The 14,136-nt window shown below is 40.3% G+C and overlaps 1 pseudogene across 1 annotated transcript in view; it reads right to left on the bottom strand.

Moving 5' to 3' along the window:
• Positions 1-14,136, bottom strand: part of LOC306879929 (laminin subunit alpha-2-like) — a 225,482-nt pseudogene that overhangs the window by 91,136 nt on the left and 120,210 nt on the right. Inside the window, exons 23-26 of the transcript in view lie at positions 10,400-10,576; positions 9,566-9,754; positions 9,286-9,404; positions 8,727-8,844 (exon numbers count right to left, since the gene is read on the bottom strand). The product of the transcript in view is annotated as a laminin subunit alpha-2-like (transcript). The remainder of the gene's footprint in view (positions 1-8,726; positions 8,845-9,285; positions 9,405-9,565; positions 9,755-10,399; positions 10,577-14,136) is intronic.

The raw sequence follows: 14,136 nt of genomic DNA, 5'->3' as shown, positions 1-14,136 counted from the left end.
AACTTTTCCGCATCCTCTCTAAAGCAGTTGAAGAGCTGGGACTGGAGTGGTCTACTCTGGTGCCTCAGCTCTGCATTCAATGGCCATGCTCCAGGTCTTTCAGGCCAAACTCCTCCAAGCCATGGACGAGTCAGGACCTGATCCCGCAGCCTTCAGAGAGCTGCGCAGCACAACAGACCTGGCTTTAAGAGCTACTAAGGCTATAGCACAGGCCATTGGGAGGTCAATGGCCAACTTAGTGGTGCTGGAACGCCACTTATGGCTAAACCTCACAGAGATTAAGGAGGCTGACAAAGTCCCCTTCCTTGACTTCGCGGTCTCCCCTACGGGGCTGTTTGGACCTGCCATCGAGGGATTTGCAGAGCGATTTACTGCGGCACAGAAGTCGTCCCAGTCTATGCGACGCTTCCTGCCTAAACGCTCCAGCTCGGCAACGGCCACCAGTCGCACCAGGCCTGCTCCAGCACAGCAGCCAGCGAAGCTTACGTCACCGCCAGCGAAGCCTACTCAGAAGCCTGAGCCCCGACAGTGCTCCCGCTCTGCCAGACGCTATCCATTTCCCAAGCACCAAGGACCCCGGCCCAAGCTGACCTTGGATCCCCAGCGTCGTCCTGATCTGTTGGACAGGAAGAGGAGGACACAAGGTCTTGTCAATACCAGACCACCCCCGAAACACCCTCTGTTGTGCCCTCAAGCACCCCGCTCGGTTCCAGGGGCCAGTGGTAATATGTTTGTTCTGAAAACTGTTGTGAATTCTAGGCTCATTCCAAAAGCGCCCTCACAATCAGCCGCTGTGATAGAGAGAAAAATAAAAAAACAAACATTTTCAAAAATAGAGCAAATTTCCTCTTCCTGTTATCATGAGTCCCCACACGGCAACTCACCACCCGAGCTAATCCAACCCTTTGCCACACAGGCCGAGGCCTGGCAGGCCATACCCGGAGTGTCTCATTGGGTTCTGGGGATTATAAAACGAGGTTACTCACTTCAGTTCGCTCGAAGACCCCCATGGTTCAACGTGGTACAGGAACACTCACGTTCTGCGAGCCGAGGTAAAGAATTTACTGGTGAAAGGAGCCGTAGAGATGGTTCCGTCAGCTCAGAGCGAGTCAGGCTTCTACAGCCGTTACTTCCTCATCCCCAAAAAGGATGACTGCCTCCGGCTCATCCTTGATCTCAGATGTGTGAACCGTGCCCTCAGCAAACAGCCATTCAGAATAAAACCCTAAAACAGATCCTCTCACATATATGCCAAGGGAACTGGTTCTTTTCTCTGGATCTGAAAGATGCTTACTTTCATGCTCTGGTAGCCCCCCATCACAGATGATTCTTGAGATTCACCTTCGAGGGAGTGGCATATCAATACACAGTCCTGCCCTTCGGGCTGTCCCTGGCTCCTCGCAATTTTACAAAGTGCATGGACGTAGCTCTCTCCCCTCTGAGGCAGATGGGAGTCCGTATCCTGGATTACCTAGATGACTGGCTCATATTAGCCCAGTCAGAGACTGAGCTAATAGCCCACAGGTCTGTCCTCCTCAGCCACTTAGAGCGCCTGGGACTAAGGATCAATTTAGCCAAGAGCTCTCTGTCTCCCAGCCAATGAACTTCGTTTCCAGGAGCAGTTTTCGACTCAGTCCACATGAGGGCGGTAGTTGTGCCAGAACGTGTACTGGCCATACAGCAGCTCGTGGCTTCCTTCAGAGTTGAAGCCTCTCACTAGCTCAAAGCGTTTCAAAAGATGCTGGGTCTCATGGCCTCTGCGTCACCAGTACTTCAGTTGGGCCTGCTACGCATGAGACCCCTTCAGATGCATTACGGACGCATCCGTATCAGGGTGGACATTGAGGGCAGCACGCCATCTTTCAAGATGGCGCCGCTGAGTTCGGACGCCATCCAGGTCGCTCCGCTAAGATTGTGTTTTTATTTACTTTTTTACTTACTTTTACTTTCTCTTTTTACACATTTCACGTCGGCACTGATCACCAATAACAAAGAAACACTTTTGGAAATTGGAAACCGCTACACTAACCTGTTCCAGGACACTTTATCCAGGAATCAAGCATGGCCTCTGGAGATTTTTCGGAACGGAGAGATGAACAATAACCCCCCGAGGCGAAGGATCAAGAAACGCCGTGGGAAACGCGCTGGAATTCGAGATAGACTCAGGAAAAGGGCTCACAGTCCTCCTCTTCCGAGCATTCTGCTCGCAAATGTCCAATCCATGGAGAATAAGATGGACGATCTTAGAGCCAGGATTAGTTTCCAACGGGACATTAGGGACTGTAACATCCTTTGTTTGTCAGAAACATGGCTTTTGTCCTCGGTCCCGGACACTGCTGTTATGCCAAGTGATAACTTCTCTGTTTTTCAGACGGACAGAACAGCAGAGGCCAGTAAATCCAGGGGTGGAGGTGTGTGTTTCATGATTAACAAGAAATGGTGTGATCCCAGGAATATCTCCATTCTGTCGCGTTCCTGCTCGCCTCATCTCGAACATTTTTCCATTATTTGCCACCCTGGGAGTTTTCATCGATCATTGTTACTGCTGTGTACATTCCACCACAGGCAGACACCGGCTTGGCTTTGTCCAAACTTCACGATGTGCTCAGCGGCTACATTAACAAACATCCTGACGCTGCCTTTATCATCGCGGGAGACTTTAACAAAGCTAGCCTCAGGCAGGTCATGCAGAACTTTCATCAACATGTATCCTGTCCGACTAGAGGACCAAATACACTGATCATTGCTACACTCAGTTCAGGAATGCCTACAAAGCCCGCTCACTACCGGGCTTTTGGCAAATCGGACCATACCGCCATTTTCCGCACACTGGAGTACAAACAAAGGCTCGTTCAGGATCCTCCGGTGCAGAGAGTAGTGACGCGCTGGTCCTCCCACTTAGAGGCTATGCTGCAGGCGTCTCTTGATGACGTCGACTGGGACATGTTCCGGGCGAGTTCTTCTGACGTCAGCAAGTTCACGGATATAGAATTAAGCTTTGTAAACACGCTAACCGAGCAAGCTACAGAAACAATAACTGTAAGGACATTCTCCAATCAGAAACCGTGGGTGGACAGAACAATCCGTGCTGCGGTTAACACACGCACTGCCGCTTCCAACGAGGCTCTTCTGACCGGGAATATGAACGAGTACAAAGCCTCGTGCTATGCTCTCCGACGTGCAGTAAGAGCCGCTAAACACAGCTACAGAGAGAGAATTGAGTCTCATTTCCAGCTCAATGACTCTCGACGGATGTGGCAGGGACTGAGGACCATCTGTGCCTTCGGAAACAAATCCTCCGCAGAGGTGAGAGCAGATCCGTTGCTGGCCGACGAGTTAAACATCTTCTTCTTTTGCCTATCGCCCAAATAGATCTACTGACGATGCCATCTCTCACGTCCTCCACTCTTCCCTCACACACTTGGACAGCAACAATGGGAATTATGTAAGGCTGCTATTCATTGACTATAGCTCAGCTTTCAACACTATAGTCCCCATCAAGCTGGCTTCTAAACTCACAGACCTCGGCCTAAACTCCTCACTCTGTGACTGGATTCAAGACTTCCTCACCGGCAGACCTCAAGTGGTGAAAGATGGCCAGTTCACCTCAAACTCCATCACTCTGAACATAGGAGCCCCACAGGGCTGTATCCTGAGTCCCCTGCTCTACTCTCTCTACACGCATGACTGCGTGTCCTCTCACAGCTCCACATCCATTATCAAATTCGCTGATGATATTGTGGTTCTGGGCCTCATCTCCAACAACGATGAGACCGCATACTTGGACGAGGTAGAGAGACTCACATCATGGTGCCAGGACAACTGTCTCTCTCTGAATGTGAGCAAAACTAAAGAGCTGATCGTGGACTTTAGGAAGAGACACCAGCAGCCCTACACTTCTCTTATGATCAGTGGGACCCCTGTGGAGAGGGTGAGTAGCTTCAAGTACCTCGGTGTAAACATCTTCGAGAACCTGACTTGGACTACACACATCCAAACACAGGTTAAGAAAGCCAGGCAAAGACTGTACCATCTGCGACAGCTGAGGAAATTCAGGGTCTCACCAGCAATCCTGAAAACTTTCTATTCAGGGACCATAGAAAGTGCTTCTCAGTGAGGTATGGAAACCCATACGGAAATGTAATATATGTGCATATACGAAATACCCATATAATCAATACATGTTTTATATATGCCCTATTCATATATGAATCATATTAGAAAATGGAACAATTTCATATATTGACATATAAGTCTACCCCATACAAAAAATATATGTTTATGTATGTATAATACATTTATTGCCATATATGGAATGTATATAATTATTAATATATGTGAGATATATGTCTTTTGTAATTATGCGTTATATACAAATTGGACATATATGCATACAAATTATTTACATATATGTGACGTATCACTTATATATGACAATCTTTTAATTATGAAATATATGGTTTCATATATTTGATCTTTTAATATGTGATCTTTGATCTTTAAAATTATCTATTAATACAGGTTGTATGCATCTATAAAGTTGCAGTGCATTGCACATTTCATGCCTTAAGCCTAAAATGTTAAATGGTGCAATAAGCTACAAAAAGTAACATCTATTTCAAGTCTTTATTTAATTAGAACAATCTTTAACAAATTAAACTCTTAAAATCTTATTGAGCTGCACAATCAAAAAGAAAAAAAATAAGAAACATTTACATATATAACTGATCAAAACACTGAACAGGCATAAGAAACAGAACATCAACCAATTGTAGTGGCTCAGCTAAAGGTCTACAGATTTGCATTCCCACAGCTTGGGTAGTTTTTGGTTTATTGCATCCCAAAGAGGCCCCCTGTGAAGAAATTTCTGGATCACTGCATCTGGAAGAAATTAGTAAAAGTTAGCTTTTTATAATGTAATAACAATAAATTGATTTACTAGGCCCAGAATTACATTTACACTTAAATGTATAATACTAAAAATCTAATTGTCTGAAACCTATATGTATTTCAGGAAGTGCTCAACATTTAAAAACATTTTTTTAACATTGGTAGTGTTGGGTCGTACAGTAAACTAAACTTGATTTTAGTCAATATGGTGTTAAAATATATACATTTAATCTGTTTAAGTCTTGCAATCCAACACTGTACCAGTTTAATTTTGCTTTTAAATTAGAGCTGTGCCTATGTCTTAAAGTGTTAACTACATATGAGAAATACACTACTCACAAAAAGTTAGGGATATTTGACTTTCAGCCGAAATTTATGAAAAATGTAAAACGTTCATGCTACAGTGATATTATATAAAAGTAGGGCATTTAAGAAGAAGCATGGAGTGGTAATTTTTTTCATCTCAAAGAATTTATTGAAACAAAAGCTAAAAACAGTGGTGGGTATCCACAACAAAAAATGTGGCATGAGGCATGGCATCCCACTCTTCTTGAAGGGCTGCCCTCAGGTCACTGAGGTTCTGGGGTGCAGGGTTACGACCCTCTGCACAACGACTTCTTCTACAAGGTTTTCTATGGGATTCAGGTGTAGAAAATGTGCAGGCCACTCCATTTGAGGTACCCCAGCCTCTAGCAGCCGTTCCCTGATGATGCAACCTCGATGAGCTGGGGCATTGTCGTCCATGAAGTTGAAATCAGGCCTGTGTTGCTCATGCAGAGGCACAATGACTGGATTAATGATGTTATTTAGGTAGTATTGGCTTGTCACACTACCATTCACAAGGTGTAGGGCAGTTCTGTATTCTGTATGGCAATGCCCCAGCTCATTGAGGTTGCATCATCAGGGAACGGCTGCTGGAGGCTGGGGTACCTCCAGCAGTGGGAAGTCGTGGCCTAATGGTTAGAGAGTCGGACTTGTAATCCGAAGGTTGCGGGTTCGAGTCTCCGGCCGGCAGGAATTGTAGGTGGGGGGAGTGAATGTCCAGCGCTCTCTCCACCCTCAATACCATGACTGAGGTGCCCTTGAGCAAGGCACTGAACCCCCAACTGCTCCCCGGGCGCCGCAGCATAAAATGGCTGCCCACTGCTCCGGGTGTGTGTTCATGGTGTGTGTGTGTTCACTGCTGTGTGTGCACGTTGGATGGGTTAAATGCAGAGCACGAATTCCGAGTATGTGTCACCATACTTGGCTGAATGTCACTTCACTTCACTTCACTTCACTTACCTCAAGTGGACTGCAGTTTCTCCATAAAAAACCTGTGGGATCAGCTGAGTCGTCGTGCAGAGGATCAAACCCCTGCACCCCAGAACCTCAGTGACCTGAGGGCAGCCCTTCAAGAAGAGTGGGATGCCATGCCTCAGCATACAATAAGTCGACTTGTGAACAACATGAGACATCGTTGTCAAACTGTAATTGATGCTCAAGGACACATGACAAGTTATTGAGACATTGATATGTTTGTTGTGGTATAGCCACCACCATTTGTTTGAGATGAAGAAATTACCACTGCATGCTTCTACTTAAATGCCCTACTTTCATGATATAATTTCACTGTAGCGTGAACGTTTTACATTTTCCATAAATAACTTTGTGTGAGTAGTGTATATTGAGTATTAAAACAAAATTATTTAAAAGATTTTAAAAGTTTTTATTTAAAATTTAAAAGATTATTTAAAAGACTGTATAATACTAATTATGTAATAATTATAAGTTGTAGTTGTAAAATATTCCCAGATACCACTTGATCTGAGCTCCACCTTCTTAAGGACAAGACAGAACAGCAACAAAGCACAGCCTACATGCCCATGCAAATAAAATGCCTCTAGAGACATGAAGAATTATACTATATTAACCCAAGTTTTCAATGACAGTTCACAATTAAGGTTACAATTTCGTTTGCTATTTAGCATCAATGAAATAAACAGTAGACGTTTTATAATAACTAATGAGGGCATCGTTTTGGCCTGAAGAAAATAAATGAAAAAGGATAGTTGATTTGTTTACATGTACAGTATATTGCAGATGTTAGTTTTGGTTTCAGTAAAATATGTAACCTTTTCTGGGTAGATGCTCCATCATTCACATCACTGCCATCCACAATTTTCAGGTTCAGCCTCCACTTCTATTTTCTGAGAATTTCTGGACTGATTACCTTTTCAAGAGACACAAACAGGAAAAGCATAATTATCAGCAAAGATATGAACAAAATTGACTACCGTAGGTTAACCATATTTTCAAAAACCCAAAGTCACATATTTTAGTGTACTGTACCTTTATGTAATATGCACATGTATGTGCTTGTGCACCCATCACAGACATGTCTCTGACATGTCAATGTACTTGGTGCAATATAACCAAGGACAGTACTGTATGAATTCAATGTGCTTGTATCCGAGTTTTTGTGCAACTTTATAGACTAGACTACATCTCAGAGATAAACATTATAACGTAATTTTACTCCATTACTTTTTTCAGAGAGCTTTAATTAATTTTCAAATGTTGCATTGCTTATCCAGTGAAAACAATGAGCTTACAGTATCTCTATCCAGTAGTATAGTTAAAATTAACTTTAACGCGAGCAAATGGCAAAACACATCAATGCAGCTGCAACGTTAACCATAACATCATATTTAAAATACTGACAGGGAATATTTAAAACTGATCTGTATAGGGACAGAGGCTCTTGCAGTCCAAAACAATCATAAAACACTTAGTTTCTATGTAATATTAGCATATGAATTTTATTAAAGCGTGGAGTAAATCAGTGTAAATTACCTGCACCGCTGCAGCTCATTCAAGGGCGTTTCATCCAGTGCTCCACATGTTGGTCTGTCTAACAGCTCCAATCAGGACTGCAAAGCACTACAGAGAGTTGTGCGCTTAGCTGAGCGCATCTCAGGGTCTGCTCTCCCCTCTCTGCAGGACATCTACCTCAAACGCTGCAAAAATAGAGCTGTCAAAATAATCAAGGACTCTAATCACCCTGGTAACCGACTATTCACTTTGCTTCCATCTGGTAAGCGCTTCCGTAGCCTGATGGCAAAAACTGAGAGACTTAGGAGGAGCTTCTTCCCCCAGGCCATCAGGCTCCTAAACTCTAACTCTGTGTCATAACATCACTTGACTCCATGTAAATATCACCATATCAATAAGCTATTCATAATTTTTCTCTACCTCATATTGCTGCAATTTACATTCCCTGTACAACTTTTTTGCACATTTTTTTTTTTGCACATTCCTCTTTATTTCTATTTAAGTCAACAACATTTATATTTACATTCATATTTTTGTATCTTTTATTTTATTCTTTAATTTTTTTCTACTTTTCTTTTTCTCATATTTGTATTCTATATAATTGCACTGTCCTTGGAGCGGACTTGACCTACATTTCACTGCTGGTTATACTCTGTATAATTGTGTATGTGAACAAATAAAAATCTTGAATCTTTAATCTTGAACATGTGCCCGGCGTGTTTAACCGAGGAGCAAATATGCTATCTCAAAGCAACGTCCCCTCAGAGGAGTGGATGCTCCACCCACAGACGGATCAGAAAATCTGGGAGAACTTTGGCAAGGCAGAGGTCGACCACTTTGCTGTGGAGCCATTGGTTCGTTTTAATACATACACTGTGTGATTGTAAAGGCTTCAGTCCTCTACATAAGATCTGACCAACAGAGAGTTGGGTAATAAATTTATAACATTTTACACATCTTATCACAACCTTCCAGCACTTAACAGCTCTGCCATGTCAAATATTGTGCACAAAAGCCATTACCTCACAGGAGAGACCGGCATAGCCCAGAGGACAATCACATTTCTCAATCTGATGGGCGATTTCACTGTCCTGTGAGGGCGTCCCCACCTCAGCCACCTCCAAAGTGATCTCAGAAATCCTGCACACCAATCCAAGAAATACATGAGCCAAAATAAGCCAAAACTTTTTAAACTAGTAGAGTTATAGTTTTTAAATGAATTTTATCAATTTATTAATATAATAATTTTTTTTTAAATATTTTCCATTTTAATTTTAATTTTAGTTAAAGTTGTATTAATTCTATTGTTTGTTTTTCCATTTTTAGTAATATTAAGTCCATGAAGTTTTTAATAACTTTTATTTCTGTTTTAATTTTAGATATTTTAGTACAAGTTGAACTAATTGCCTTGGGTATTAGTTAAAAAAATAATATACATATATAAATATCAATTATTGTATATTTTATTCAGATTTAGATTTAGTTAACTATTATAACCAAGATTCTTCCTGGTAATTTGAGAGTTGATTGATAAAGTTGTATATTTCTTTTATGAGAAGGACCTTGCTTGAGATCAGTTACCTGCTGTGTCTCATGACGCTGCCGTGTGAGGCCTTTATTAGGATATATTCGACATGAAACAGCACGTCCATGAAATCCTCACGAGACATCGGCATGTCATCACTGTGCTTCCACTCATGCTGCAAAACATCAATTTTTTTAGTGTATGCTGTGGTAAATGAGATCAATTAAATGACTTCTGCACATGCAAACACTGTCATCACTCTCGTATAAGCGATCTGTTGTGTGTTTCAGTAAGTGGGAGGGGCTGAGTGCTGACTCTCAGCCCTGATTGGCTCACCTCTGTTATGTCAATCTCGTGACGGGTCAGCTGGCCAATCTGAAGCGCGGGCATGTGGCAAACCATGACCTTGTCCTTGTTGGGGCCGCCCTTTATGATAACCTGTGGCTCGTAAGAGGTGCATAAGAGAGTCTCATCACGAGCCTCGTAATAGATGGCATACTTCAGCTTCCCACCATAGGCTGTTATCTGAGAGTGTAATATTCATTAGCTGGCCTTGACATTAAAAAATATTATTTTATATGACTGAAACAATTGAACTATACATTTGTTTTCAAAAGTTTCAAAAGCCGTCAGTTTTTTTTTTTTAGAAATTTATTTATTTAGCAATGCTGAAAAATGATGTACTTTTTAACTATCTATTCCTCAAAAAATAAAATACATCACAGTTTCCACTAAAAATATTCAGCGACACAACTGTTAACATTGATAATAATCAGAAATGTTTCTTGAGCAGAAAATCAGTATATTAGAATGATTTCTGAAGGATCATGTGACACTGAAGACTGGAGAAATGATGCTGAAAATACAGCTTTGATCGCAGAAATACATTACATTATAGCATATTCACACAGACAACAGACAATTTTTACATTGTAATAATATTTCACAATATTCATGTTTTTACTGCATTTGTGATCAAATGAATGTAGCCTTGGTCAGCAGAAGAGACTTCATTCACAAGCTTTAAAAAAACATGACTGACCTCAAAATCCCTGTTACCACAATTTGGGACAAATCTATTTTCTAGCAATAAACATTGCTATATATATATATATATATATATATGTGTGTGTGTGTGTGTGTAATGTATAAGGATGTTGACAGACTGACCATTGAGCGTTTGAACTGTTTTGGCAGTCTCCAGTATAACGGCTCACTCAGATGCTGCTGGACCACCTCAGCATTAGCGATGATGTCAGGATGCTGAAAGCTCACACCTGCTGTGATCTCCTGACGACTGGATTTGTCCACGAGAGGAAGAACGGTCTGTTCTGGCACCAGAGTCAGCTATAGGACAGCAAAAGGGGAAAGGACATCACGCTCAGCCACATCAATCAGCTGAATTAATTAAAACAAGACCTGTATTTTGAGCTTACAAAGTCAGCAAATGGCATTCACAATTTAACTTAATATTTTCAAGTGAAACAGAATATTCAGTGGGATCTAATGTAGATTGGATTGTGAGAAATGGGTTTCGATATTATTATTGGTTAATGTTTGTTCTCACCCACGCAGCAGACATTTCAGAGGTGGAGAAAGTTATTACATCTCAAAGAAAGATTATGAAAACATTTTTTGTCATTAGTGCTTCAGAGATATTTATTAAGTAAGCAGGGTGAAATTGGCACACAAAATTGTTGAATAATGTTGTGTTTAAGCGTGAGTGTCTTTGAGGATTTATTTGTGTGTGTATTAAGAGGCTTATTTAGGTAAATGCGTGTGTGTGAGGAACCCCACAGGGCGGCTAAACTACCCTCACATCAACACACAATCTCACGACTCACTGACTTAGAAAAAATCTCTCGTTTTCCCATAAATGAGCTAAGGGATTCCAAACTCCTCTCCGCAACTAAGATTAACTTTTGGACTGCAACCTTTGTTTCATTTGTTTGTCGATTTCATCACGTTGGAAAAGGGTCTTTCAGCCATATTCTGCTGTTTGTCTCCATGGACGTGTTGAGGATTAAGACGAGTTTGTGAATGTGCAGGAAACCCTTATTAAAAACAAACAAGGGGCGTCTCTGGCTCTGTGCGTCAGCATTTTCTTTCTATCTTTGTCTCTCTTCGTTGCTCCTACACACTTAATGCTGTCCTGTTGTGAATATGGTTGAGGGAGAATGACAGCTAGGAAGCACTTGATATTTATTAATATTTACTGTTTCCCTGGTAACCGGAACATCTCAGCCCACCTTGGGACAAGATGATTAAGAAAGCCATCAAAACACACACACACACACACACACACACACACACACACAAACAGACACCTGTGTCCTAATCTCATCCACACCATCACAACCAACATATAAAGCACATAATAATTTAAACATATCTTTTGGTTAACAATCATAAGCACTCATAATCCTGTAAAATAACAGTAGAAATGGTTTGTAATTGTAAGTTTGTAAGAAAAAAAACATTTGACTAACAGCATTGAATAGTTAATAGTTGAACCTGACACAGTATAATACTGTATGTGTAAAAATTAAAAAACTGTAATTAGATTATTTATTTCTTCCTCTGCACCTATCACCTGAGGGCTATCTCAAGGATACATTTTGGGACCGGTTTAATTATATATACAGTATATTCTCTTGTTAGGTATCAATTTTTAGAAACATAACATCTCATACTATTATTAGACAATATTCAGCTTCTACTGAGTTCTCCCTTACAAACTCTGTTTGCCACAGAGACATTAAAAGTTAGATAGCCTTAACCTTTTAGTAAGCAAAGTTTTACCAGAAACTGCTTTATGAGAAGAAGAGATGTTAACCTGTGTGTCATATGTTTCATTGGATAAAATGTAATGGAAAACCATGCTTAGGTATCACATTCAGGTTAGTAATTACAGTTTTTTTTTTACAATCGCTATGACATTTTTTCCAATACTTCTAACAATTTTCTTAAACTCTTAACGCACTAACGCACTAACACACCTACAACACCCAATTGACAAAACAGTTAATTTCATGCTCAAAATCACACATTGCAAACTAAACTCCAACACTAATTTTCAAATTACAATAATACACTAACACAATACACTACATCTACCAAAACACTGCAAACATGTCTCAAAAATCTAATTATTATTCCAAAACACTAACATATGTTCTCTTCCAACAGGAACATTTAGTCAATCATAGCACAATATCATAAAAACACTAACATCAAATGGAATTACAGAAATTGCATTATTTTAGGTGTCAGGTCTGACCTTATACAATAGACAGCCCAAAGAGATCCTCTTTTACTGTTGTTACAGACTTGGGTCTGTTACAATGTACTATACTACCCACCACTAGGGGGTACAAGAGGGCTCATGCATTGGGTTTATAAGTGAGCTGTGTGGTAAAGGAAGTTAGATACGGTGCCGCTTCCAATAATTAAACCTTGGTTATTTCCAGAAGCTGCAATAGATTTTACATTGTTAGAACAGAAAAATAAAGGTGAGGAATGTAATTTATATCATGTGCAGACATATATCAAGGAATACTATAGTTATGTTCAGATCTATACGGATGCGTCAAAGAGTCTAGATAATAAGGTTGGAGTAGCGTTTACTGTGCCAGAATTTCATCTATCAGTAAGGAAAAGGATTAGTGATGAATTATCCGTTTATACAGGGGAAATGATTGCATTAGTATTAGCATTACAGTGGGTAGAAGAGATCAGACCTATGAAATCGGTTATCTGCTCAGACTCAAGTTCATCTCTGGCTAGTTTACAATACAGCCACTCAGAGAGTAGACCAGACATTTTAATGGAAATTATGCAAACATTATATAGAATTCAAATGATGGGGATTATAGTGGTGTTTTTGTGGGTGCCTGCACATATTGGTGTGGAAGGAAATTAAATTGCAGATAAAGAAGCGAAGGAGGCTGTTAAAAATAACGACATTAACCTTATTATCAATTTAAGTAAGAATGAAATCAAAAGTTTAATCAAAAAAAGACTGAAGGGAAGATGGCAAAAACAATGGGATAAGGAGAAAAAAGGAAGATGGTTCTATAAGATACAAGGGAAAGTGGGTGAAATAAGAAATACAGGGAAAAATAGAAAAGATGAAATAATAATATCAAGATTGAGATTTGGGCATACAAGATTAAATAGCACACTTCATAAAATGGGTAAACATGAAATGGGGAGGTGTGAGTTTTGTGGACAGGAAGAGACAGTAGAACATGTCATACAGTATTGTAGTATGTGCCTAAGCAAACGTAAAAAACTGTAATGCAAAAGTAATTTTGTACTTCTTTGGGATGAACAAAGCGACGTTCACTTGCAGAACACAAGCTTCTAGAGGCACATAGGAAGTAATTCATTTAGGTAAAGAGGTGCAGAGCCAGTGGTGTTTTAGTAGGCAAACATCAATGCCTTGAATTTTATGCAAGCAGGTATTGGTAGCCAGTGCAAATTGATAAATAGAGGTGTGATGTTTTGTTCATTTCGGCTCATAAAAGATTAATCTTGCTGCCACGTTCTGGATTAATTGTAAAGGTTTGATAGAACTGGCTGGAAGACCTGCCAAGAGAGCACTGCAATAGTTCAGTCTGGACAGAACAAGAGCTTAATTTATTATTATTATTATTATTATTATTATTACTTGTATTTTATATATTTGCCTAACTTCAATCAGCTGTGTCTCATTAGCAATGGAATAAAATACCGAGGAATATTTGTATTTCAATTCACAATATGAACAGTTGTTCACTTTGACTTTAGCCTATAAGTTAGTTTTAGAACATGATGTTATCTGCTCTGACATACAGTGTGAAAGCATTTGAAAATTTGGCAGTAAAATTACATTGTTTTGGTCTTGGTTGAGCTTGTGTGTTGTA

Source organism: Barbus barbus, assembly GCF_936440315.1.
Source record: "Barbus barbus genome assembly, chromosome: 14".
Classification (NCBI taxonomy): domain Eukaryota; kingdom Metazoa; phylum Chordata; class Actinopteri; order Cypriniformes; family Cyprinidae; genus Barbus; species Barbus barbus.
Note: the sequence above shows the minus strand (reverse complement) of the source record. Positions and strands in the feature narration are given on the sequence as shown.